Here is a 26,764-nt window from a genome sequence, read left to right as displayed (position 1 = left end):
ATTTATTTGACATACGGACTGAGTAAGGGTGCCAGTGTCAATCTGTATATTAAATATTAGTAAAGCTTAATTTCCTTATTTTTTTGCATAAAAAATAAATATAAATAGAAGTTCTAGTATTTTCTTCTTGCACCCCAATGGATTTTCTTCACGCACCCCACTTTGGAGACCACTGAGCCAAGTACTATTTTCAATTTACAGAAAATAAAGTCAAAACAGAGATTAGAGACTGTCTACACTGAAAGTTAATTCAAATTAAGAGAGGTATACATTTAAAGTACACTACTATTTCTGAAAACTCTGCATGTGGAAAAAAGTATTCCAGCGTAAGGGTACCTTGTTTCTCACTACCTTGCTTTCAAAGGTTACTCTGAAATAACTCCATGTATAGACAAGTGGACCATGTCCAGACAAGCACACACGTGCATTTCCCAGGGACAAACAGTAGTAGCACATAGTTGGGCTGCTTTTTGTCCCCAGGGAATGTCCCTGAGCTCTGGCATGTGGCAAATTTCCCTGGTGGGGTGGGGGAGGCTGGGGCCAGCACCTGGGCTAGCACCAGCAGCCATATGTGGACTTCTGGGGGCCACCCAGGGCTGCAGCTGTGGCCATCTGAGCACATAAAGCTTAGCTGGCAACTGGAATGTGGCTCTGGCCAGTCAGGCTCCAGTTTCAGGCTACACACACTTGCAGCCATGTGTGCCCCCCCATTTTATGTCATTATATATTATTTCTGAGCAAACTGTGTCATAATATGAATTATCCCACCAGATCCAGAATATTACTTGTCATAATTTCGATAATAGACTAAGTCTTACAGTTAGTTCCTCTTGCTTATTTCTCATGCTCTTGAATATGATTAATTTTGGTTAATATTTGTTTGATATAGTATGTTATCATTGCTAATATACAAATAAATTCATATCTTGTTAATATAATATTAAATCATTTTGTATGCTGATATCATTTTCCCTTTATGTATATATGGTCTGTTTATTTAGAATATCCATTTCTGAGGGATTTATATTAAGATGTTCCAGAAAAAATATTCATGGAATCATAGAAATCAAGGGCTGGAAGGTACCTTGAAAAACTGAGTCCAACCCCCTGGCTCTGGGCAGGAATACTGCTGAGATTGAATGATTCCAGCAAGGTGCATGTCCAGTCTCCTCTTGAAGACTTCCAATGTTGGAGACTGCACCACCTCCTTGGAAAGTCTATTCTATATTCTAAGCACCCGTACCATAAAGAAGTTCTTTCTTACATCCAATCTGAAGCCATCCTCTGACAGTTTACTCTTTGTCCTCCCCTGGGGTGCCCTAGTGAACAGTTTTTCTCCCAGTTGCCGATATTCACCCCTTACATACTTATAGACAATCACCAAGTTCCCCCTCAGGCTTCTGTTCCCCAGGCTGAACAGTCCTAGATCTCTTAGTCTTTCCTCATAAGGTTTGTCCTCCAGGCCCTTGCTCTGAGGTCCTGAAGGTAGCAATAGAGTCCTCTTGACACTCCTTTATATAAAAGCAAAAAAGAGAAAAACAAGCACAATATCACGATGAAATCTACCACAGACCACCAAACCGAAGATAAGCTACAAGAGACTTTTTAAATCAACTAACTGATTTAGGCCAAGTGATGGTTTTAGTGGTAATGGGGGACATCAAGTAAACAGACAAGTGTTAGAAAGGTAATATGACAAGACACAGGCTGTCAAAAAGGTTTCTGGAATGTGTTGGGAACAGAAAGTGGAGAAGACAACTAGAAGGGAAGCTTCTTATAGATTTGATATTGACCAATAGGTAGAAACACACTGAGAATGAGGGGGTGGAAGGCAACTTGTGGAGAAGTGACCTCACAAAGATAAGAATTCATGATTCTTAGGAAGGGGAGGAGGAAGAACAGCAGTGTAAAGAAAAGGTACTTCAAGAAAAAGGACTTCAGTAATCCCAGAGAACTGATAGATAAGATTTCACGGAAAGAAAATCTAGGGAAATGGAGTTCAAGAAAGCCAGTGGTTTCTTAAAGAAACAATAATTGAGAGCAAAAGCACAAGCTATTCTAAACAGGATGGAAAGACAGGGAGAATAGTCAGAGACCAACCTAGCTAAATAATGAGCACTAAGTTTCAGGTCATTGGAAAGAATCATACAGAAAGGTGGAATCTAAGTTATATTCTTAAGGCTGACTATAATGCAAGGGCAAAATCAGAAAGGACAGTTGTATTTCTTTTTGTTTTTTTGGCAAGCTGTAGTAAGAGGAAGTTTAAGGAATGACCAGGACCACTACTTCAGTGGTTCTAAACTTTTTTGGCCCAAGGCACCCTCTATAAGTTTTGCTGAATTTTGCAGCACCTTGGTTGAAAATCACTAGTTTAGAACCTCAGAGATGAGCACCCTTTCTTCCTTCTTCTTCTGATGTTTCATTTGGGTTACATGGCTTGTTTGCTTAATTTTTTTCTACCCAGCAGTCTTCTTTAGTTAAGAAATGGGGAAGAGACAGGGGTCTGAGAAGCACATCCTTTGCTACTATGGCTACTTTCTGGGCAGTGTCCCTTGGCTCTTTGGATTTAAGGGCCAGAGGGCACTGTCCAGTGTGCTCTGCTAAGTGTTCCCATTCTGCATGCTTGTTTTGAAATGTTGACCTACACTCCCATCCCTGCTTTTGTTGTCCCCTTTTTCTGTGGCTTCCCCACCTAAGGGAGGCCAGTAAGTGACTTGCTGGGCTGGGCCCATGCTTTCTTTTAAAAGTGAACAAATAGTACTACTATGGCTGCTCCTTCAGCGTCTCATGCTACCAGCTTCTGAGCTGCATCTCACCACCTCCTTTGTTCTTTTCCTTTCCTCTTTCTTGGTTTCATGTCTTTGCATCAAATATTGATGAATATGATATGCATTTAAAATGAATGTGCATTTTATACTGCCTGGGATACAGCTGTTAAACAGCGTGGTTTTTTGCAGTTAGCTTCTCATTTATTTATTAGTGCTGGGCTTTAATCTCCTAAACATGACTGCAGGCCTTACACATCAGCCTGAGTAGTCTATAAAGCGGGCAAGTCAGGCAGAACAAAGTACTTGAATGACTGTCTTTCCCTCCCCCTTATCAGCTCACTAAAAGCAAATGGCCTCCTAAACTATACTGATTATTTGGATATCTACTCAGTTGGCCATCACTACTCATTTAGAAATTGAGTTTCACCTGCTACTCTGCAACGGCACCTGTTCTGTTATGTAAGTTTGTAAGCAGTGACACCCAGCTCCTGGAGCTCCTGAAGACAGAGATGCACAAGTCAGATAAAACAATTTTTTTCACTGAAAAGTGTACATGCCTCCAGCTGGGGATGTTCACTTTTCTGACTGACTAGCCAGGCTTTGCTGTGTACCAGCTAGCAGCTCAGAGGTAATGTGATTGTCCACCTGCCCTCAGGGCCACTCCTGCCAGCGTGGGGTTGCGGAGAGCACGGGACAAGCTGGTCTGAAAAGTGCAGCTCTACAGCCCCACACCTGCTGCCCTACCCACGTGATGCTCAGAGCACATGAGGGGCCAGTACAAGGACAGTCAGGGAGCTGGGGAAGGGCATCAGTATGGGTCGGCAGAGGAGCAGCCATGTGGCTGCTTATCTGTGAGATTCTGGGGTAAGAGCTAAAGAGCACTTAGCTCCTCAGACAGAGGCTGGGCTCCTCAGTACCCCTAAGCTTAGACACCATAGCTTAGCATCACTGCACTACTCAAATAAAGAAAGATAACAATAATGTTATTACAGAGAGGTGTTTAATACTTTTTTTTTTTCAGTCTTCACTAAAAAGATTAACTTTGGTCAGATGCACTACACTATTAACACCAATGATGAGGGGACCAGGTTACAGACTATTTAGAAAAGTCAGATGTTTTCAAATCAGCTGGCCCTAATAAAGTACTTAGAGAACTGGCTGAAGCATCCTCCATGCCTCAAGGAATTCCTGGAAAATGAGTGATGGTCTAGAAAGTTTGGAAAGGGAAAACTTAGTGCCTGTCTTTAGAGGGGAAAAAGGATGAGCCAGAGAATTATAGATGAGCCAGCCTAATGTCAATTCTTGGAAAGATACTAGAACAAATAATCAAAACAATCCATTTTTAAGCACCTAGTAAAGAAAAAAAAATGTTAAGTAACAGTCAACATGAATCTGCTAAAAAGGAGTTACGTTGGATTAAACTAACTTTCTTCTTTGATAGGGTGAAGGCCCTATTGACAGGGGAAAAACAGCAGATACAATATACTGAGACTTTACTAAAGCTTTTGACACAGTCTCAAACGACATCCTCTTAAGCAAAGTAAGAAAATATAATAATAAAAAAAAGATTTTATGTTGGGAACACAAATGGTTGAAAAATCATCATCACAGAGTTATCACTCTCAAACTCAAGAGTTCTGAAGAGGCCTGCCCTCGATCCAGTACTATTCAATATTTTTGATAATAATTTCAAAGATGGCATAGTGAATACACTTACTAAATTTGGAAATACCAAGCTGGTAGAGATTGCAGGCATTTTGGAGGACAGAACTATACTTTGACATTGTCTTGACAAACTGGAAAAATGGTCTGAAATAAACAGTATGAAATTTAACAAGGGCCAGTGCAAAGTATTATAAGTGGGAAAAAAGGGACTGTACAAATACAAGATGGGAAATAACTGATTAGGAGGAGTTGTGCAGTGAATGATCATCTGCTATGAATCCACAATTTCAGACAGGTGAAAAATGCTAAAATGTTACTGGAAGTATATGCAGGACATGTGAAATAATTTTCTCTGATATGACCTCATCTGAAGGACTCTGCCAATTTTGAGCACATCACTTCAAATAAGATATTGTAGTAAGTCCAAAGAAGAGCAACAAACAAAAATGAGCAGAGATCTACAAAACTTTTTATCTGCAAAGGAAGACTGAAATAGAAAAGAAGGGAAAAAAAAAGCTCACCTCAGTTTTCAAATACATAAAAGGTAACTGCAAAGACCAAGGTTACAAACTGTTCTCCATGTCCACTGAGGACAGTAATGAGCTTAAACAGGAACAAAGGAGGTTTATATTAGACATTAGGGGCACATCCCCACAAGCAAGGACATGCATCCCCAGGGGACAACTAGCAGCAGCACATATCTGTGCCACTGCAGTTGTTCCTGCATGCACGGTCTGGTGTGTGGCAAGTTATCCCAGGTGGGGCAGGGGAGGCTGGGACAAGCACCTGAGTTGGCCTCACCAGCCTTACCTGGAGTCCTGGGGGCCTCCCGGGGCTGCAGTGGTGGTGATCCAGGCATACGGAGCCTGGGGGACAAGTAGAGCATGGTGTACACTGCCACCATGTGCCCTTCCCTGCTTTTTTTCTGCTGCAGGGTTTTTTGATACTGAGCTTTCCTGGTGTCAAAAAAACACCTGTTGTGCTAAAAATTAGTAGCACAGTAAATGCCTGCATGTGCAGTATATGGGGTTTGTGGCGCCATAGATGGGTTGTGCCCTAAAGGGGGCAGGCCCTAGAGGAGAAAATAAAAAACCTTTGTAATGTTGTTAAGTCTTAATTAGACCATGTGTGAAGTTGTAGGACCTCCAACCATGAAAGTGTTTAAGAACAGATTAGGAATAATTTAGTTATAGTCGATCTGACCTCAGGGCAGAGGGATGGACTAGATGACCATTTGAATTCCCTCACATCCCTCTTTTCTATGACCCTATCCATGTTATAGGGCAGAAGATGTATTCAGCATAAGGGGCTGCCCACTGCAGCTGCAGGAGCCTCTGCAGCAGCGGTATTATTCCCTGCTAGAATTGCTGTTTCAGTGTAATTCCAGAACCCGGGGAGTTAACATTGCATCCTCCCTTTTTAACTACTGCCAAAACTAGAATTTTTAGTTGACCCCAGTGACTAAGATTGGAGGCAAGGCAAAAGGGGGCTGAGTGACAGCAAAGTTAACTCCCTGGGTTCTGAATTCCAGTTGAAACAATGGCTCTGGCAGCCCCTGGGACTAAAGCTGCTGCCACCACTCATGAATTGTCTGGACTGCTGGAAGCCCTACAGTCTGGATTCAGTCTAGGAGGCCAAACAAATTTAACACCCATGCTATAGGGTGCAAGCAAGTAAGAAGAGGATTAAAGTATAGGAAAAGTGGTTCTGGAGAGGAGACCCTGAGGGAAAAAGGCGGCAATTAGCAGGGAAGGGAAGGAAAAAAGCAGAAAGGTATGCACAGGGTTGATGGGGGTGAAGAAATGAAGGCAGTGAGAAGAGATAGAAGAGATGGTGAAGCTAACAGCTAGGCAACAGAGAGAAAAGCCTGTCCATCATAAACAACTTTTAAAAAAATTGTCAGGCAAGTGTAGGTATTTATAATACAAACTGCCAATTTATTAATATTTACTGAACATAGCAATGTTCAAGTAGTACATGATGCAACACACTGTGCTATAAAACATGAAAGTAAATGCTTGCTCAAAGTCTATTTCTTAGTATATTGCCAGAAATTCTTTTCTCTCCCTTTGTAAGAATTCTGATATGTCCATACACATGAAAAAGTTCACACACATTAAAAGATAAAAAATGTCTATGATAACAATCAGGTATTCCCTAATGATATGTAGGGCCTCCTCACAACCCTCTAGGATTTACCTTCAATATCTTTTATATAACAGCAGCTTTTGAAGAGATGAAACACTTTGAGGAAATAACAAAACCACTGACTGACAAAATGGTTATCCTTTCTCCATTAAGTGATCTAAGAATAACTAAAATGTTTTAAATTGCTTATAAATGGACTGTTATCCTCATGACTAGCTAGATTACTCATCTAGCCAGAGTCCCAGCTTGCTTACAACTGCAATACAACTATAAGTTGAGTTTGAAGGAAACCATACTTCTTTTTATTTTGAGGTTTGCCCAGGTCATTTGGGCAACAGATATATGTGTTATTCATTATACATTTCCCAGCAGTCATCTAGCATGCTTGGATAGAGCTAAATTGACTCAATTTGCCTTTTTCAAGCATATTAGATGTTCAACTTGTACCCACTTTTATAATACCATTAATATAAGCAGGGCTGAAGAAACAGTGAAAAAGGACCACACACTAAAATATTATTTCGACAGTTGCTTACCAGCTACTGGAGTTCTGAGGGATGTATTCTCCATGGTGGGTTTGCATGGCTATCAAGGAATCAGGCTTAAAGATTTTCCCCTAGCAGTGCTTGTACAGTGCGTATCTGCTTTGCCTCTCCTTATGCTCAATGCCACAAGCATATAGGGCAATGCCCCTGCTTCAGTTACCTTTCATGTACAGACTACCTAAGTATCAAGAATTCTGACAAAGAAGGGAGGGCAGAAAGGAAATGGAATTTGCCTATGAACAATTCATCAAAATGAACTCCAGTTACTGGGAAATGACTTCTCTTTCTCCTCTGAATACTGTGAATGATTCCAAAACATTACCCATTTTACCTGGTGACAAGTAAAAAGAAGAAAGGGGGGAAAGAAGTGCATCTGGGAACTGTAGTACTTAATCACCCATCATTCTTAAATGTCCAACCCAAATCCAGTTTATCAAAATTATTTTCACAGAATCATAGAAAAGTAGGTCTGAGAAGGGATCTCAGGAGGTCATCCAATTCAAGATCTTGATCAAGCCAGGATCTTACTTAACTAAAACATCCCAGATAATTTTCTGTCTAATCTGCTCTTAAAAATTTCCAAGGATTGAAATTCCACAGCCTCTCTGGATAGGCTGTTCCAATGCTTAACCACCCTCACAGTGAGAAATTTCTTCCTGCTAGCTAACCTAAATTTCCTCTGCTGGAATTCTAAACCTACCCCTGTCTCCACAGAGACTAGTTTATCTCCATTCTCTTTATAACAGGGGTAGGCACATATTTTGGGCGGAGCGCCGCTTACTGAGTTTTGGCAAACCATCAAGGGCTGCATGACAGGCAGCATAGAGCGGATTAATGTTATTTTTAAAAATTTTTTAGGGGCCCCATGGGCCAGATAGAATGGCTTAGTGGGCAGCATCCAGTCTGCAGGCCGCATTTTGCCCACCCCTGCTTTATAACTACACATTGGGTACTTAAAAATTGCTATTAATTCTATCCTCAGTCTTAAACTTGTCCTCCAAACTGTCTTCTATCCCAACAATTTTGGTCTTAATTTTGTTCTTGTTTAAGTTTGCTCAGCATAGATTCAATCCCATCTTCCAAGTCATTAAAGAAGATAGTAAACAGGCTTGGACTCTGGATAATATGTCTGGGTGACCCCATCTCATACTGCCTTCTAGTTTGACACTGTGCTATTAATAACTACTGTTTGAGCAGAAGGGCAATATATTTGTCCTTTCTGAGTCTTCTTCAGCCTTCCCTAACACCCATGAGTTCTCAGAGAGTATAGTCAATAGTCTACAGTTTCCTCAGCTACATTTATGAGTTCTTTAGGATAAATCTCATCTAGCCCTCATGATCTGAAAGTACCAGCTCGTCTGAGTAATTTCTGATATGTGCTCTTCCTATTGTAGGCTGAATACTATATACTCCCCTATCCTTGCTTCTAATTGCTTGTTATCTGATAGTTGACCTTTTCTGGGGAGGCTGAAGCAAAAAAGACATATACATTTAAGTCCTCTCCATATAATTCATGTTAGTTTACCATCCCCAGTCAGTGAGCAAACTTGGCCTTCCTCCCACTTCCCACATATTTGTAGAATGCTTTTTGTTTTATTTTATGTTCCTTGCTAACTGTACCTCAATTTGCACCTTGACTTTTCTGTTTCTGTCCTTACATGAACACACATTACCCTATACTGCCAAAGCAAAGAAGTGGTCAGTAAGGCTACTTGCCGTGCCAGGGGAGCCGCACCCATGCCTAGGTTCAGTGAGGATCTAGTTAGGGAACTTCTGGAGGGACTGGGCATATTTAAATCAGCTGGTCCTGACGATCTCCATCCCAGAGTGCTGAGTGAATTAGCAGAGGTCATTCTGGGATACCTGGCATGGCCTTACAAACACTAGTGGTGCTCTGGTGTGGTGCCAGAGGACTGGAAGAGGGCCAAAGTGGTTCCCATTTTCAAAAAAGGGAGGAAGGACCCAGGAAACTATAGGCCAGTTAGTCTTATCTCGATCCTGGGTAAGCTTTTTGAGAGAATTATCCTGGCACATGTCCATGAGGGGCCAGCAGGGGAGGTTATGCTTAGGGGCAAGTAACATCGGTTCATTAGAGGCAGGTCCTGTCAGACCAACCTGGTGGCCTTCTATGACCAGGTCACAAAATCCTTGGATGCCGGCCTTGCAGTGGACATAGTCTTTCTGGACTGCAGAAAGGCCTTTGATACGGTCTCTCACCCCATTCTCATTAAAAAACTAGGGGACTGTGGTGTTGACACCTACACAGTCAAATGGGTTGCTAACTGGCTGGAGGGTCACACCCAGAGAGTGGTGGCAGATGAGTCATTTTTGATCTGGAGGGATGTGGGTAGTAGGGTCCACGGGGGCTCTGTCCTCAGGCCCACACCATTCAACATCTTCATCCATGACTTGGATGAGAGGGTAAAAAGCACCCTGTTCAAATTTGCTGATGACACTAAGATGTGGAGGGATATGGGCATGCTAGATGGGAGGAATAGGCTGCCATCAGACCTAGACAGGTTACAGGGGTGGGCGGATGAGAACAGGATGGATTTCAACACTGACAAGTGCAAGGTGATGTACCTGGGGAGGAAGAACCAGCACCATACCTACAGGCTGGGGAACTCCCTTCTTGTCAGTACAGAGGCAGAAAAGGATCTTGGAGTCATCACTGGTACCAAAGTGAACATGGGCCAGCAGTGTGGGGATGCAGTCAGGAAGGCCAACCATACCTTGTCATGCATCCACAGATGGATCTCAAGCAGGCCCAAGGAGCTGATACTTCCCCTCTATGCAGCACTGGTCAGGCTGCAGCTGGAGTACTGCGTCCAGTTCTGGGCACCACACTTCAAGAAGGATGTGGACAACATGGAGAGGGTCCAGAGGAGGGCCACTTGCATGATCAGGGGGCAGCAGGGCAGACCCTACAAGGAGAGGGACTTGAACCTGTTCAGCCTCCACAAGAAAAGGCTGAGGGGGGATCTAGTGGCCTGTTACAAACTAGTCAGAGGGGACCAGCAGGCACTGGGGAAGTCCCTGTTCCCCCATGCACTACCAGGAGTGACCAGGAATAACGGTCACAAGCTGGCAGAGGGTAGCTTTAGGCTAGATATCAGGAGGTGCTACTTCACTGTCAGGGCGGCTAGGATTTGGAATCAACTTCCAAGAGAAGTGGTGCTGGCTCCTATCCTGGGGGGTTTTAAGAGGAGGCTAGATGAACACTTGTTGGTGTTATTTGACCTCAGTACTCCTTCCTGCCATGGCAGGGGGTCAGACTCGATGATCTGCTCAGATCTCTTCCGACCCTACAAACTATGAAACTATGAAATCAACTGAAAGCAAATGCATTTCTCTCTATTTTAAGAACAAATGCTCCAATATATGGTGGGAAACTAACCCTGCAAAAGGCTCCAGGTTGCTGCCATTTTGTCAGAAGATAAAAAAACTTAAGAAAGATTACACTTGTGGGGATGTAATCAAGGAATCCTGTAAATGGCAAATAAACAGATTACTGGAATTGAAAACATAAAGAATGTAAACAGACTCCATAACCCTGGAATTAAGGAACAAAGCAAAATCAAAATACTGTAAATTTGGGAAAGCGGCTGTCAAATTTCTGAAGTAACAATTAAAAGAAAAAAAATACATTGGAATTTCTGATGTAGAAATAAGCCCTGGAATACCTGTATCTTATCTTATATCAGCACCACCAGTTTTTTAGGACAAGAAGCTGTAAATACATTTCTTTTAATAACAAAAGTTGTACACCACTTTTCATTTTTCAGTAGTAAAATAATTAGAAGGGAAGTCACAGCTCATTGTTGAATTGGATAAGGTGAATAAAACTTTAAATACATGAACAAAAACTGTAAAGCTTCTCTGTGCTGAATGCAAACAGTGATAAACGTAAGTTACCATATGATACCCTCATTCCTCTTTTTTTATTTACAGCTGTGAAACAACACTTCTAGCACTGCAAACTTTTGGACCTGACATGCTCAAACTTCTTTCTCAAAATTATTTGGAACATTTCTCAGATATGGCCACACCTCTGCTGGTAAAGCAAAACATATGTCTTCTATACAGGAACCAAACAAGAAACTACACTTTTCTGAGAATTTTTTTAGTAGAGTTCAGATAGATCATGTTTTTACTTGCTTCTTACCACTAAACAGACTAAGAAATTAAGGGATTTACAGTTTTGCTTTGCAAAAAACCACAAAATAAACAGAAGCATACCCCAAAGATGGATTTCAAAATAACTGACAACTCAGTTACCCTATAAGCAACTCAATTAAATAATTTTTCACTGCAGAGTAGGAAAAAAGTAAATAATTTATTTGGGATTTAAGAAAGGAATAGTGATAAATACTAGCAATATTATACGTATTAATAGTACTACAGTTCTTAATAATACAACACAGTTTTGACGATGTTCAAAATTATGTTAGTCTTTTTTTACAATTATGCCAGACTTCACTCATATTGCATTTTTCATAGATTTTTCATAGACATTAGAGCTGGAAGGGACCTTGGAAGATCATCGAGTCCAGTCCCCCTCCCAAAGGGCAGGAAGACAGCTGGGGTCATAGGATCCCAGCAAGATAAGCATCCAATTTACTCTTGAAGGTGTTCAATGTAGGTGCTTGAACCACCTCCGGTGACAGGCTATTTCCAGACCTTGGGGGCTCGGACAGCAAAGAAATTCTTCCTTATGTCCAGCCTGAAATGGTCTTGAAGTAGTTTATGACGATTCAACCTCATCATCCCTTTGGGCACTCTGGTGAACAAACGTTCCCCCAGATCCTGGTGGTCACCCCTGATAAACTTATAGGTGGCCATCAGATCACCCCGAGCCTACGGTTTTCCAGGCTAAAGAGCCCCATGGCTCTCAGCCTGTCAGCGTAAGTTCTATTTTCCTGACCTCTGATATGCGTGTGGATCTTCTCTGGACTCTCTCAAGCTTTTCCACATCCTTTTTGAATTGTGGAGCCAAAAACTTGATGCAGTACTCCAGCTGCAGTCTCACCAAGGCCGAGTACTAGGGGAGAATGACTTCCCTGGATTTGCTTGAGAAGCATCTATGGATGCAAGCCAGCGTTTTGGTTGCTTTAGTAGCCACAGCATCACACTGCAGGCTCATGTTCATCTTGTGGTCAATGATGACCCCCAAGTCTCTTTCTTCCATAGTGCTAGTCAGCGTAGCACTGCCGAGCCTATAAGGATGCTGCAGGTTTTTCTTCCCAAGGTGGAGAACCTTGCATTTTTTGGTGTTAAACAACATCAGGTTCTCGGCCACCCATTTGCTGAACCTGTCCAGGTCAGCCTGGATCGCCTGCCTATCTTCTGGTGTGGATGCTCTGCCCAAAGTTTGGTGTCATCAGCGAACTTGACCAGTCTGCTCCTGACTCCAATGTCTACATTATTAATGAAGATGTTGAACAATATGGGTACAAGGACAGAGCTCGAAGTATGGGGAAGAAGCAGGAGGAACTCGCCCTCCTCCTAGCTGTCACCAGCCCTGACATAGTAGGGATCACAGAAACGTGGTGGGACTCATCGCATGACTGGGCGGTGAGTGTCAAGGGATATAGGCTATACAGGAAGGACAGGATAGGAAGGAAAGGTGGAGGAGTAGCACTCTACATCAAGGAGGAATATACTTCCTCGTTAATTAGCATGGGGGTAGAGGGGGGGCACTCTGAGGTGCTCTGGGTTAGAGTAAAAGGCAGTCCAGGGGAGAGAGACTTAACGGTGGGAGTCTACTATAGACCTCCCAACCAGGGAGAAGAGCTCGACCTGGAATTCTTAGGTCAGCTTACAGAGGCAGTGAGGGCTAAGGATGTGGTCATCATGGGGGACCTGAACTTCCCAGACATCTGCTGGGAGGAGCAGTCAGCCAAGTCTGATCGCTCACGTCGGTTCTTAGCCAGACTGCAGGACCTCCATCTAACCCAGGAGGTGCACAGTCCCACCAGGGGAGACGCCTTGTTGGACCTAGTGCTGGCCACGGGTGATGACCTGGTGAGGGGGCTGCGGGTGATGGGCCACCTGGGAGACAGTGATCATCGCTTGCTGGAATTCACCATCCAGCGTAAGGTGGCAAAGGGCTGCAGCAAGGCAACAGCCCTAGACTTTAGGAGGGCTGACTTCAACAAGCTAAGGAGGATAGTTGGGGAAGCGCTGAGGACCCAGAGGGGAAGGGAATCAGATGTCGAAGGTGAGTGGTTGCTCCTTAAGGAGACGATCCTCCATGCCCAAAGGGAGGTAATCCCAACAAGGGTCAAAGGGAGCAGGAGGGCACATAAACCCCCATGGCTCACTAAGAGCATCCGGGAATGTCTCCTTGCTAAAAGGGAGGCATATACCCAATGGAGAGATGGGGTCATCGCCAAGAAGGACTATGTTATAGTCGCCCGAGGATGTAGGGGGGCAGTCAGGAGGGCCAAGGCAGAGTTGGAGATAGGACTAGCTTCCCGGATTAAGGACAATAAGAAGTCCTTCTTCAAATACATAGGGGGTAAAAAGAGGGTCCCGGGTAATGTGGGGCCCCTGCAGGACACGATGGGCAACTTAGTCATCACGCCAGATGACAAAGCTAACATATTTAACGATTTCTTTGCCTCTGTCTTCCTAAGTAGGGACCAGTTCAGCCACCTCCCTGCTGGGCCCCCCTCGGGCCCCGAGAGAGACACGCCTGGGCCAAGGGTTAGCGAGGAGTTAGTTAGGGTACTTCTGGAGAGGCTGGACGTGTTCAAGTCCGCTGGTCCGGACGATCTTCACCCTAGGGTTCTACAGGAACTGGCTGAGGTCATTGCGGGACCCCTGGCGCGGCTCTGTGAGCACTCGTGGTGCTCTGGCGAGGTGCCGGAGGACTGGAAGAGGGCCAATGTGGTCCCTATCTTCAAAAAGGGAAAAAAAGAGGACCCGGGAAATTACAGGCCAGTTAGTCTGACCTCAATCCCGGGTAAGCTCTTTGAAAAAATTATCCTGGCACACATCCAGGAGGGCCTTGCGGGGGAATGCATGCTCAGGGGCAACCAACATGGGTTTATCAGTGGCAGGTCTTGTCAGACCAACCTGGTGGCCTTTTACGATCAGGTCACCAAATCATTAGACGCAGGGGTTGCTGTGGATGTAGTCTTTTTGGACTTCCGGAAGGCTTTCGACACTGTCTCTCACCCTGTCCTCATCAAAAAGCTGGGAGACTGTGGTGTTGATGCCCACACGGTCAAATGGGTCGCCAACTGGTTGGAGGGCCGCACCCAGAGGGTGGTAGTGGATGGGTTCTTCTCGACCTGGAAGGATGTGGGCAGTGGGGTTCCGCAGGGCTCGGTCCTCGGGCCTGCACTGTTCAACATCTTCATCAGTGACTTGGATGAGGGGGTAGAAAGCACCCTGTTCAAGTTTGCTGATGACACTAAGATGTGGGGGGATGTGGGTGCACTAGAAGGGTGCAATAGGCTACAAGCTGACCTTGACAGGTTGCAACGGTGGGCGGATGAGAATAGGATGGGGTTTAACACTGATAAGTGCAAGGTGTTGCACATGGGGAGGAAGAACCGGCACCACACTTACAGGTTGGGGAACTCCCCTCTTGCCAGCACGGAGACGGAAAAGGATCTTGGAGTCGTCATTGACTCCACGATGAACATGGGCCGGCAGTGTGGGGAGGCAGTCAAGAAGGCCAATCGTACCCTGTCATGCATCCACAGATGCATCTCGAGTAGGTCCAGGGAGGTGATCCTCCCCCTCTATGCGGCACTGGTCAGGCCGCAGCTGGAGTACTGCGTCCAGTTCTGGGCGCCACACTTCAAGAGGGACGTGGACAATATGGAAAGAGTTCAGAGGAGGGCCACTCGTATGATCAGGGGTCAGCAGGGCAGGCCTTATGAGGATAGGCTACGGGACCTGAACCTGTTTAGCCTCCACAAGAGAAGGCTAAGGGGGGACCTTGTGGCCTGCTACAAACTGGTCAGGGGGGATCAGCAGGTATTGGGGGAGTCCCTGTTCCCCCGTGCGCTGCCAGGAGTGACCAGGAATAACGGTCACAAACTGGCGGAGGGTAAGTTTAGATTAGATATTAGGAGGCGCTACTTCACAGTCAGGGTGGCTAGGGCCTGGAACCAGCTTCCAGGGGAAGTGGTGCAGGCTCCTAGCCTGGGGATTTTTAAAAGGAAGTTAGATGAGCACCTTGCCGGGGTCATCTGACCCCGGTGCTCTTTCCTGCTAAGGCAGGGGGTCGGACTAGATGATCTACCTAGGTCCCTTCCGACTCTAGCTACTATGAAACTATGAAACTATGACCCCACTGGTCACAGGGCACCATGATCAGTGACTTCCATCTATTACTACATTCTGGGTCTGACCACGGAGCCAATTTTCCAGCCAGTGGATCGTGGTGGACCCAAGGCCACAATTGGCCAGTTTTGCCAAGAGGTGATCATGGGATACCAGATCAAAGGCTTTTTTGAAGTCAAGATATATGACATCAATCTCTTCTCCCTTGTCCAGGTGATAGGTCACCTGGACGCAGAAGGAAATGAGATTGGTCAAGCAAGACCTACCCGCAACAAACCCGTGCTGGCTAACCCTCAGGATGTTGGCATCTGCCAGTCCATTAACAATGGCCTCTTTAATAAACTTTTCTAAGACCTTCTCCAGGATGGAAGTCAGGCTGATGGGCCTATAGTTAGCTGGATCCACTTTCCTCCCTTTCTTGAAGATAGGCACCACATTGGCATTCTTCCAGTCTTCGGGCACGGAGTTTTCAAAGAACTGTGCCAGAGGCTGGGCTATAATGCTCGCCAGCTCCTTGAGTACTCTGAGGTGTAGATCGTCCGGGCCGGCTGACTTGTAGGTATCCAGCCTCTCAAGGTGTTCTTTCATGAGGTCAGCATTAATGGAGGGCAGGAGATCTCCCTCACCCAGACCTCTCTGTCCTGTAGCGGGCATGGGCGTCCCATGGGACTGATGAAAGACTGATGCAAAGTACCCATTTAATAGGTTGGCTTTTTCCTGGACCTCAGTTGTCAGTTGCCCCATCTGGTTCAGCAGGTGTCCAATGCTGCCCTTGCTTTTCCTTCGGCTCCCCACAAGGACTTTTTATTGTCCTTGATGCTTGAAGCTAGTTGGAGTTCAGTTGCAGCCTTGGCTTTCCTGGTTTGCTCCCTGCAGGACTGGACCAGTGCAGAATAATCCTCCTTGGAGGTGAATCCCATCCTCCATCCTTTGTAGGTTTCTTTTAGCCTCAGGAGTTCTGCTATATATCTGGAGAGCCAGGGGGTCTGCTGTGTCCTCTTGCTGCCTTTCCTCCGAGATGAAATAGACTTAGCTTGTGCATTGCGGGGGCTCCGCAGCTGCATTGTTCATTGTGCTAGTTTCATGTTGTCTACATATTTTCTCAGGGAACTCTCTAATCCTGAATCCAAATTGTTAGTAAATATGTTGAACTGAGCCCAGGACAGACCCTGAAATCCCAGGCTCAACCCAAAGTTACAAATTTAAATAAAAAGTGATTTAAAAAAAAATAAAACACACGTAGCATCTATAAAAGACAAAGGTCAGTTTTCAAAATACAGTTAGATTAAGTCAGCAGGAGGCCAACTTTTCAAGCAGTTTCCATTTGCATTTGGAGATGCCCGCAGTCTCAGCAATGGCCAGTAGAAGCTTTTCTATTCTACCAATCTTTGTTCTTTCCTCAGCAGAGTAGCTCTTGCAACCCCATGTTTCTTAATAGGAAGGGAAGGAGAAAGAGACTGGAAAAGATCAGCAGAGGTGTTGGGTATAGGAGAAGAGCCTGCTCCTAAATGGACAGACAGACAGTCAGACAGAGTGACTGAAGGGTTATTGGCTTCTCTTCCATCCAGGAGAATACAAAACACCAGCAGGCTCCTTCAAAACCTGCAAAGCTTGCAAAGAATCATTTTTCCAACTATGTAGTTGCCCTAAAAAAAGGTATCACATTTACTCAAAGAATCTTGTCTGGCTGAAGGTAAGGAGCCCTCAATCCTTCCCTTGCTAACAGATGACACTATGAAGCAATTAAAAAGGTAGGCTACCACTTATACAAAGGCATTCTTGGCTTTATGGAATATTTGTCATTTTTTATTTCAGTCAAATAATAGGCAGTCAATTGAACAGGCAATTGCCATTGTTTGACCAGTCAGTTTACTAGCTTGCCAATCCTTGTTTTAGAAAACAAACCAAACCAACCAACCAACCAATGAAGCATGTCTGCATATAAGCATACATACACATATACTGCTGGTTCTTGGCTCCCTCCTGCAGCAAACTGCCAAACAAACTCTATCAGCTTCTCCTCTGTTCACAAATGGCTGTCATTTATAAGGCTGCCTAGCCAGGCCTGTCTGCCCTCTCTCTCAAATAGTTAAACTAGTCTCACTGAAGCAAAGCATTCCACACAGAGCTGCAAGCACAAACTCTTTTGTGAAGTAGCATGCCTGATCATAGCTTTAAGAAGGTATATCTGTTCTGACACTTTCAAGATTAAGTTACAATCAATAATACGATTTTTATTTTTACCTATTTATTTTAGTAGTGATCCTGACTCCCATCTGCCATGTCTTGATGGAAATATGTTTTTCTTCTTTTATCGGGAGGGATGGATTTAAACACCACTAGATTTTAACCTGAATATGTTGATTTATTTTCCAGCACATAACTCTTGAAGTCTTTTTCTAAGGCTATGCAAATACTATCATGCTTATTAAAAAAAACTCACAGTGATTAATTATTTTCTCGGTTAATTATCTTTTATTAATTTTGAATTACACAACATAAATTATTAAGTCTTAAATGGTTCCAAATTTTCTTTTCCACTACTTTACAGATAGTTTCTCTGCACTCTGGTAAATATAATGTCCCATATAGAAAGGAATCAGGGTCAACAACCAAAGAAGAAGAAACACTAATAAGATGTAACTCTGTACGTTCTTCTCTTAGGGAGACACCTATCTAGGAATAGAATTCTTTCTGGCATTGTTCATGGCTATTAGCCATGGGACCTCAAAAATCCTTTTCTAATCAGTAGGTTCAATATATTCACTTTCGCTTTTAGTTCTTTGACTTTTTTCTTAATATAAAACTTAAAAGAAAGATTTTTACTTATGTCTGCCAGGCTCCTGTGTTTTTCCATGTTTCTGCGGTCCTTTTATACCTTGCTTATATCAGCAAGTCTTCAAATTGGAGTTAATCTCTACTTGTTGAAGCTCTTCTTAATTTATCATCCAGACGGTTTGAGTCCCTGTCACTCCAACTGTTAGAATTCTTTTCCACTTCCCCGCTCTTGAGCATGACACTCCCCTCCCTTTCATCCAGGTCTCTCTTCATCTCCCTTCCTCTCTGGGGCGGGCCTAACTTTACAGAGCAGTAACTCCAGAAGCGCGGCTCCCGGTAGGATCTCTTTTCCTTTGTCAGCTCCTGCCTGCTCCCAGGCAGTATTGGGATCATCTTCTTCCCTTCTTCACATCTTTCAAGCAGTCACTCCAAAACAGGCAAAAGTCAAACACAAAAACACCACAAATCAGACATCCAGAATTTCTGATCTTCAAACCACTAGCTCCCAGCAAAGTCTCTTCAAGGTAGTCCCACTCCTGAGCTGCTCCTCTCCTCCCCTTACTTCAGCTTTCAGGCAAACTCCCTCTTTAGTTTTTTCTCTGATGGCTTTAAGATATAATCCAGCTGCTAATTGCCTAGGGCTAGGGAAAAACTTTCCATGTAAGCAGATCATTCTTTACCATATTCATTACAGGATTTTTTTTTCATCATCCTCTGAAGCATATACTATTATCTGTAGAAACATTACTGAGTGACACTATACAAAATGACACAAACATACCTAATGAAACCCTTTTACACAGGACTTCTAGATTGGCTGGAATAACATTTAATGTCCTGGAAATTCCAATTTTGACATCACAATGCAAAGGCTTGGATTGGTCATTAAGGTGTAATCAAACTTTTAAAAAATTTAACATGGAATGCATGAGGCATCTTTCAACTATAGAGACTTTTATAGTTGTTTTATTATCTTTTAACCAGCTAGTATTCAGGACGTAAAACCATTTGTCAAAACTGATATAAGATGTTGCTTATTTAAAAAATATTCCTTCTGCATAGCCCACATTGTCATTAATTGCATATAGGCTTAAATACTTACATCATCTAATGAATTGGCAAGCTACAAATGTAATAAAACTGCCTCAACCTTCAGTAGCATATTCCCACATTGTCTTTTAGTTAATGTCTAGAAATAATGGCAAAATGAATTCATCCTTAGTGACATTGCCATACTGTGAAAACAGTTAAAAAATTATGTCTTTCATTAGCAATAAAAATATATATATATACTGAACTCACAAAACTATGTAGTGAAAGTCAAAGAAAAAGTAAGAGCCATTTAAATCTTTGAATTGAATTAATGACATTGATCCAATAAAACCAGTTTTATTGGTTAGCCAGGTTGTAGTCATATTGGTCTAGAGGCAAAAGCAAGAGCAGTAAGAATTTATGGTAGAGGTCACATCTTTTAAATTAAATCAATTAAATTAAATTAAATCAATTAAAGACAGTTTAGCAAAGATCTACTTGGTCTAATACAAGATATCACTTCTACCACAAGTTCTGATTACCAATGTTGTTGAGAAGTTTTCACTTTTAAACAAGACATATTCACAAAACAACTAGACTTCTTGACATATATTTACTACGAGAAAAAAAATCTTTGGTTATGAATTATGTATTTTAGAATTAATTTTATCAAAACACATTGAAATGCCTTTTCTTTAATAAGGGTTGTCCCCAAATTTAAGGGTTACCCAACAACTGCAAATTTTTTGCAGGCAAATTTTCTAAAAGCCAGCACAATTCATGTCTTGGCTTTGCACAGTCTCCACTAACAAGTGCACTACATCATACAAAAATGAAAATTGTGTGTCTTTCTGGTGCCAGGACTATTACCTTCAGTGCCTTGATGCATATATTTTTTTTCAAGACTGGTTTCTCTCTGCCAGTCCCATTTTTTTAAAACATGAGTTTCTATTCATGTTTCTCTTTGGTTTTCTCCCCTTCTCTTAATTCCTACACACCAATATGGTCATTTTAAAAACTTTTCATTCTTACATGGATTGTATTAACCTGAATTAAGTGTGATACTTAAAGGTGGAACCTTCAACGTAGGACTTCCTAGACCTCTGAATGCAGGAAGCAGTAAGGGAAGAGAAGCAGTAGACAGATCTGTCTGGAGAGGCCCTATATAAAACTCTTTTCCTTAGCATTCATGCTTTGCCTCTGTAAGATATCGGCTACTGGACTAGAAGGAGCTGTGGTCTGATATAGTCTGGGATTTCTTATGTTCTTATTTATTTATTATATTTTAATGTCAACCTAGCCAAAGATGGCTCAAGGTGGCTTACAGCATAACTCACAGAGTAAATGTTGGTTATGTAAAAACAAAACATTTTTCTGAAGTTTACATTAGCTTCTGTCAGTTAAGTCAAAGGAGGGGTACCAAAGATCTGGCCTCTGTGGGGCTCTCAGAGTGGCTGAGAATCTGGGGGCATGGCCTGCCACAAAATTCCCAGCAACAAACCTCCAATGGGAAAGTGCATCAGTGGTGGGGTAGGGGAAATGATGGCTAAGTTAACCCCTGTGCTGCTGCCTGCTTCACTGTGGCTCACCATAGGGTCCAGATCTCTTGTAGAAGATTCTTTACAGTCCAGATCTGACCCAGGGGCACAGATGAGTTTGAGGAGCCTGAATCCAAGAATTATTCTCTATTTTCTTCTCTCCCCACCCTTTATTTTCCTTTCTTTTTTTTTAAAGAACTATTCAGGATTTTATTTTTAGAATTAATTCTTCAAATGCTACTGGTAACACTTCACTAATTTCCAAAGCTTCAATTTTTTGGAATTCTTCATTCCTTCATTTTGTTCCCATTAATCATTGTAAACCTCATTTCATCCATTTTTATATCTTCCCCTAGGTCTGCTTCTTTTTGTTTGAGGTCTTCTCTCTTCCTCTTCTTCAAAAGAAGTTTTATTCTCCACGGTGCCCAGAAGTTCCAGGGTTCTGCTACGTAGGGATTATTTAGAGAAGCTTTTCAAGTTGGGAGCTAGATGTTTTCAAATCCCTGCTTCCACTGGCCACATCCTTATGAGCAGGAACATGCACTTTGCGATGCCTTAACAGCTTTTCCTTCACCATGCTGCATTTTTGCAACATGGTGGCAAAATCAGAAATCAGAATGTGCATAAGCTCCTTCTTGTTACTGAGCCTTTATAGTCCGACTAGTCATTCTGAGTCCAGGCATTCTAGCCTGTTCCTTCACCATAGACTTATCTGCTATCCCATCTGGGAACTGAGGAATACTCCCCTGTTGTTTGCATGCTCCAACTCACTGGTGATCCTAATAGCTTATATTAAACTCTACTTTAGTTATCAATTCAGGGACATGTGATGGTTGAAGCAGATGAACACGGATTTTGCAGAGGGCTTCTTCATAACTCTTGACACAACAAGAGGTAAGCTTAGGCATACAATCTAAAAATCTATATGCAGTTTCCTGCCTTTATTTCTTCACAATTCAAGAATTCCTTAGGATTCAGTCAGAGCTTTTCAATGTGTCCAGGATCCTTCCCATCTTTCTTCTCCTTTTGCATGGTTTATCCTTTTATTCTGGTCTCTTTTCCCTCACTACGAAGATCAGCAGGAGAGCCTTTCTTATTTAGCTTCTTGTCCCTTTTGTCAAGTAATCTCTTGGTCAGCTACAAAATAATCTCAGGGTAATCGTAAGGTTATCTGCTGTTTAGTCACCACCCATCTTCAGGTCTGATTTGGAATAAAAAGTTTGCCCTGGGCAGTAGTCAACGCTTTACCCAATGGTTCAAGGTATGATAAACTTCCATTGCTTTTCCATTGTTAAATTCTCTAATCGAAATTATTCTACTTAAAACATGCAGTGTTCAACCTCCCATTTTCCTTCCCTTTGAGGCTAAATACAAACAGTCAAAAAGCCCAAGGCTAAATCAACTGAATCTTCACAGGTTAGTCTAAATGCATAAATTGAACCAATAAGCAAGTGAATAGACATTCACTTTTGATTCTGGAAAATGGACCCCCATGCATGCAGTGGCAGTTTATGTGCACTGAACTTCTGTTGTGTTACAGATCTGAACTGGTTTCTGATCACTTATACCAGTTTATGTGTAATTTCTGTTCCTAGCCTGAAAGGCTTTTCCAGAAACTCATATTTCAACTCAAAATATTTTAAATCCTTTTGTATCTCATGCCTAAAATGATTTAGAACTAGCTCACAAACATTTATTTTTACGCCAACACTGTCCTTTAGTTTAAATAGATCTTTTCTTTCCTTCTTTATTTGAACATTATCCAGGATGTAAACAACCCCAAGATTGTATCTGTAGACAGAAAGCATTCTGCTCCTCACTGTCATTTTGATAGGTTACCCAGACTAGCTCTTGTATTATCTTCTCAGAAAACAGACTCTTCACCCTCCTCCAGATGTGTTCCAGTCCTACCTCATGTTTTTCACACTACATACACAGTATTTCAGATAATGGCATTAGCACTTTTCTATCTCTAATGAAAATATCTTACCTGATATATCCTAAGATCACGTTTCCTTTTTTAAACCACACTGCATTGGTGGCTCATCCTATGATCTCCTGATACAACCAGATCTCTCTCCCAAGCGATTTCCAGACAATATGGTCTCAAGTTAGTGGAATTTCTGTTTAGTCTTTAACAGTGTGACTCTGTACTTCCTACTAGTGAAATTAATCCCATTTCTGTGGCTCCCCAAAATCATCAAAAGCTGAGTGTATGAAATTCCTTCTCTACTAATGATGCCTCTCAACTTTGTATCATCTACACGTACTTGTCAAGGTAGTTGATGAAAATAAATGTCAAAACCACCCTCCTTAAAGGAGCTTATTAGTGATCTCCATTAAACAGTTACCCTTTCACAACACATTATCTTCCTTTTGAACAGTCCCATATAGGATTGCATCAAATCCTTTACTGAAGTCCAAGACCTACTGCATTACACTTGAATGAAAATTCAGTTATCTTTTCAAAGAAAGACTTCTGGTTGGTGTGGGACAATCTATGTTTGGTAAAACCAAGTTGCACTTTACCTCATTTTCCATTTACTTCCATGTTTAAAATTATTCTCTCTTTTAAATTTTTTCTAATGTCTTGCATTTTATTGAGGTAAGATTAATGGGGCTTCTGGTTGCTCAAATTATTTTTTCCCTTTTTAAAGAAAGAGCACGTCAGCTATTCTCCAATCATAAATAGCACCTCCTACATTGATAGAGTCCACTGACATTGCTGCTACTGGACATGCCATTTCATATTCCCAGTTCTTTCTGGGATAAAGATTATTCAGAACCCTTAAATTTAAGGACATTCATATTTACATTTGTATTAGCTATGCTGTGGCTGATTCTGTCTTCAAAACCATTAACCTTACTGATTACTAAGAAAAAGTATGAACTAAAGACTGGAATCATACCCCAATTTCTTAAATCTTTACGCCAGCCTACCTGCAAAGTCCCATTTTCCCCTTGTTCTCTTTGTAGTATATTAGTAAAGATTATTTTGCTATTTATTTTACCAAACTATAGGAGCTCAGCTTGCCTTTAATTTACAAATATCCAACTTCTCCCCCACCCCAGAAGTAAAAGATCACTGCACATGACTGGTCTATTTTTTCTCAATATGTATCTGACATTAGGAGATCTTTACTATTTGGCTTTTAAAAACAGAAGAGGCACCTATTTTGTTTTTAAAATTGCATCCAGTTGTCCTCCATATATGAAGTGATTTTATGCAGAAGTAGATTAAACCTCCAGGTTCAAGGGAGGATTCATGATTAGAGGCAAAAAAGCATAGCTTTTCATCATTAAAACGAGTATAAACCATCAACACTTGATTAAAATACTCTGATAAGATAGATATTCTGTAATGATTTTACTCCTGCTTCTTGGCTCCTACTTCAGGACATTATGTAATTTTTTTCTAAACAGAATGACATCAAATAAATACCCTGCTTCTCCATCATTTTCTTGTCCTAATGGAAACAACCTTAACACCCCTGGACTTTGTATTAACCAGTAAGCTCAAAAGAGGCAATAATAGTATGGATTTTCTTTATTCTTCCTTTCCAAATATAGGAGCTTGCATTTTAGAGGGGTTAGGCTCAGTGGCATCAATGGAAGCCCTTTCCTGGTGTGAAGGGGTCAAAGACCCGGGGGGCCGGGGCAACGCGGAAGGCGGTGGAGTCCAGCCTAGCTTCCGGGTGCAGACCCGGAAGTGGGCTCAGAAGCCTTCCCCTTCCAGGAACCCGGGCAGATCCGGGTCAGGACTGGCCCGGAGGGATAAAAGGACCTCCCCAACCCCAAACAGCAGGAGGGAGAGGCTCTTACAGGAGCCAACGCCGGCGGCAGCGGAGTCGGAGCCACCGGCTACGGAGCCGGAGGCAGCGGAGCCGGTGCCGATGGCAGCGGAGCCGGCAGCGGCGGAGCCGGCGGCAGTGGAGTTGGAGGCGGCGGAGCCGGAGGGTCCTGGTAAGAGGAGCTCCGACGGAAAGACCCTCCTTGGGCGGCTGCAAGCCATCTGGCCAGTTGGCAGGACCCGCTGGGGTGGAGGTAAGCCCCAACGCGCCCACGTGGCGCGAGCGGCAGGCGGTAGGGGAACACCAACCCCAATACCACAGAAGGCAGCGGCACCCGGCCCAAGCCGGGTACCGTAAGGACTCTTATAGGGACCTGCAGGGGGAGGAAGAAACCCCACTGTGGGACTGGTGGACAGACGAAGGGGCTAAAGGTCCTCGCCCGACTGGGGCCGAAGGCCATTGCGGAGTGAGATAACCTCCGCCCCAGAGAAGCGGGCGCAGACGTTTATGTTGGCATTATATTGCTTTGTTCCTTTTGGCCCTGTTACCTACCACAGGGACTAGCACCCTGTAGGGAGCCACCCAGAGGGCGGCTATCCCGGAGGACCGGGTGAGGGTGTAGGGGAGGAGGAGCCCTCAGGACCCCTGGACTCTAGAGCCGAGGGACCGTGTCCGGACTGCCCGCTTCCCCAGACGGGTGAACCCCCCCCAAATTCCATCAAGTCGTGGCAGGCGAGATCGGCGGAGGCGCAGTACGTATGGCAGATCCCCCCCTCTTCTCCAGGGGCCATCCAGGGGATACGGATGACTGACCCAAGGTAGTCCACCCCATTCCCCCACAACTGGTGCATTGGCCGGGAACTGAACCCAGTGCCTGAGGCCAAAGACACCAATCTGAATGGAACTCCCCACTGGCACCGATATGGCGCAGCAAACGCTACATCTGGTGGTCCAGCTGCTGCAGCAGCACCAACAAACTGCCTTGAGGCAGATGAGCGTGCAGGAGCATTTGCTCCAACAACAGACTCGGGGAGGCCTTTATGCTGGGGAGTTTAGTATGCCCCGAATGATCAAAGAGGACAATGTGGAGGCCTTCTTGGACGCTTTTGAGTGCGCGGCCCTGGCCGCAGGACTAGACCGAGCGAAGTGGGCCGATCGGGTAGGAGTCCTGTTGATTGGCCCAGCGCAAGCCGCTTACCGAGCCTTGTCACGCGCCGAGGCCGGGGACTATGACCGGGTGAAGGTGGAGATCTTACAGCGGTTAGAGATTACTCCGGAGAAACACCGTCAGGTCTTCCGAGGGGTCAAGGCCAAAGGGGAGAGGACCCCCAAGATGCTATGGCAATTCCTCGGGGACGAGATGACCAAGTGGTTGAGGCCGGTGGACGTTACAAAAGAGGAGATCTGCAACCAGGTGCTGTTGGAGCAGTTCCTGACCGACCTGGAAGAAGACACGCAGCACTGGGTCAGATGCCACGGACCCACTACCTCTCGGCAGGCTCTGCAGCTGGCCGAGCAATATGAGGCGGCTCAGATGGGACGACGCTCGAACAGAGGAAAGCCAAAGCTCGAAGGCTCGCCCCGCAAGGGGAAGGGAGGTAAGAGCGATAGGGTCCCAGAAAGCCGGGCTTTCTTTTGTTTCCGCTGTGGTGGAAGAGGACATCTGGCCAGGTCCTGCCCTGTCAACACCGACTACCACCTTAGCAAAGGGGGACCGTTCCCCGGCGGTGCAGGTAGAGAACGGGAGCCCACCAGGGAGGAACTGATGGAATGTGGGGTCGGCTGTAGGGAAGGCTCCACACCTCAACCGTTGCCCCAAATTAGGACCTGGGTAGGACAGCGGCCACTTATGGCCGTAGTAGATACGGGGTGCGCCCAGACTCTGGTCTGACTGTCTCTGGTGGAATGGAGACGAGCACCCTGGTGTGCGGGAATCCACCTCATTTGCCTCCACAACAAAAGATCCTATTTCGAGCAAAGGAACCTTAAGGTCCGAGTACAGGACCTTAAGCTGGGAGTCTCCCGTTGCTTGCCCGTGGGGCTGAGTGACAAGATACTCTACCCCATGATTGTGGGGAGGGACTGGCCGGAGATTTATGACGTATTGGCGACGCTCCAGCCATGAGAAGAGTCGATGGGGGGCTTAGCCGGAGGGGAAATGGAGCAGGGGCATGAGGAAGTGCTGGAAGACCTAATTA

The 26,764-nt window shown here is 44.0% G+C and overlaps 1 protein-coding gene across 1 annotated transcript in view; it reads right to left on the bottom strand.

Annotated features, from left to right (window-relative positions):
* MEI4 (meiotic double-stranded break formation protein 4) overlaps positions 1-26,764 on the bottom strand; it is a 185,110-nt gene that overhangs the window by 84,000 nt on the left and 74,346 nt on the right. The gene's annotated exons all lie outside the window — the stretch shown is intronic.

This window comes from Crocodylus siamensis, chromosome 1 (assembly GCF_052110815.1).
Source record: "Crocodylus siamensis isolate JL-2025a chromosome 1, ASM5211081v1, whole genome shotgun sequence".
Classification (NCBI taxonomy): Eukaryota; Metazoa; Chordata; order Crocodylia; family Crocodylidae; genus Crocodylus; species Crocodylus siamensis.
This window is presented reverse-complemented; position numbering and strand designations above follow the sequence as displayed.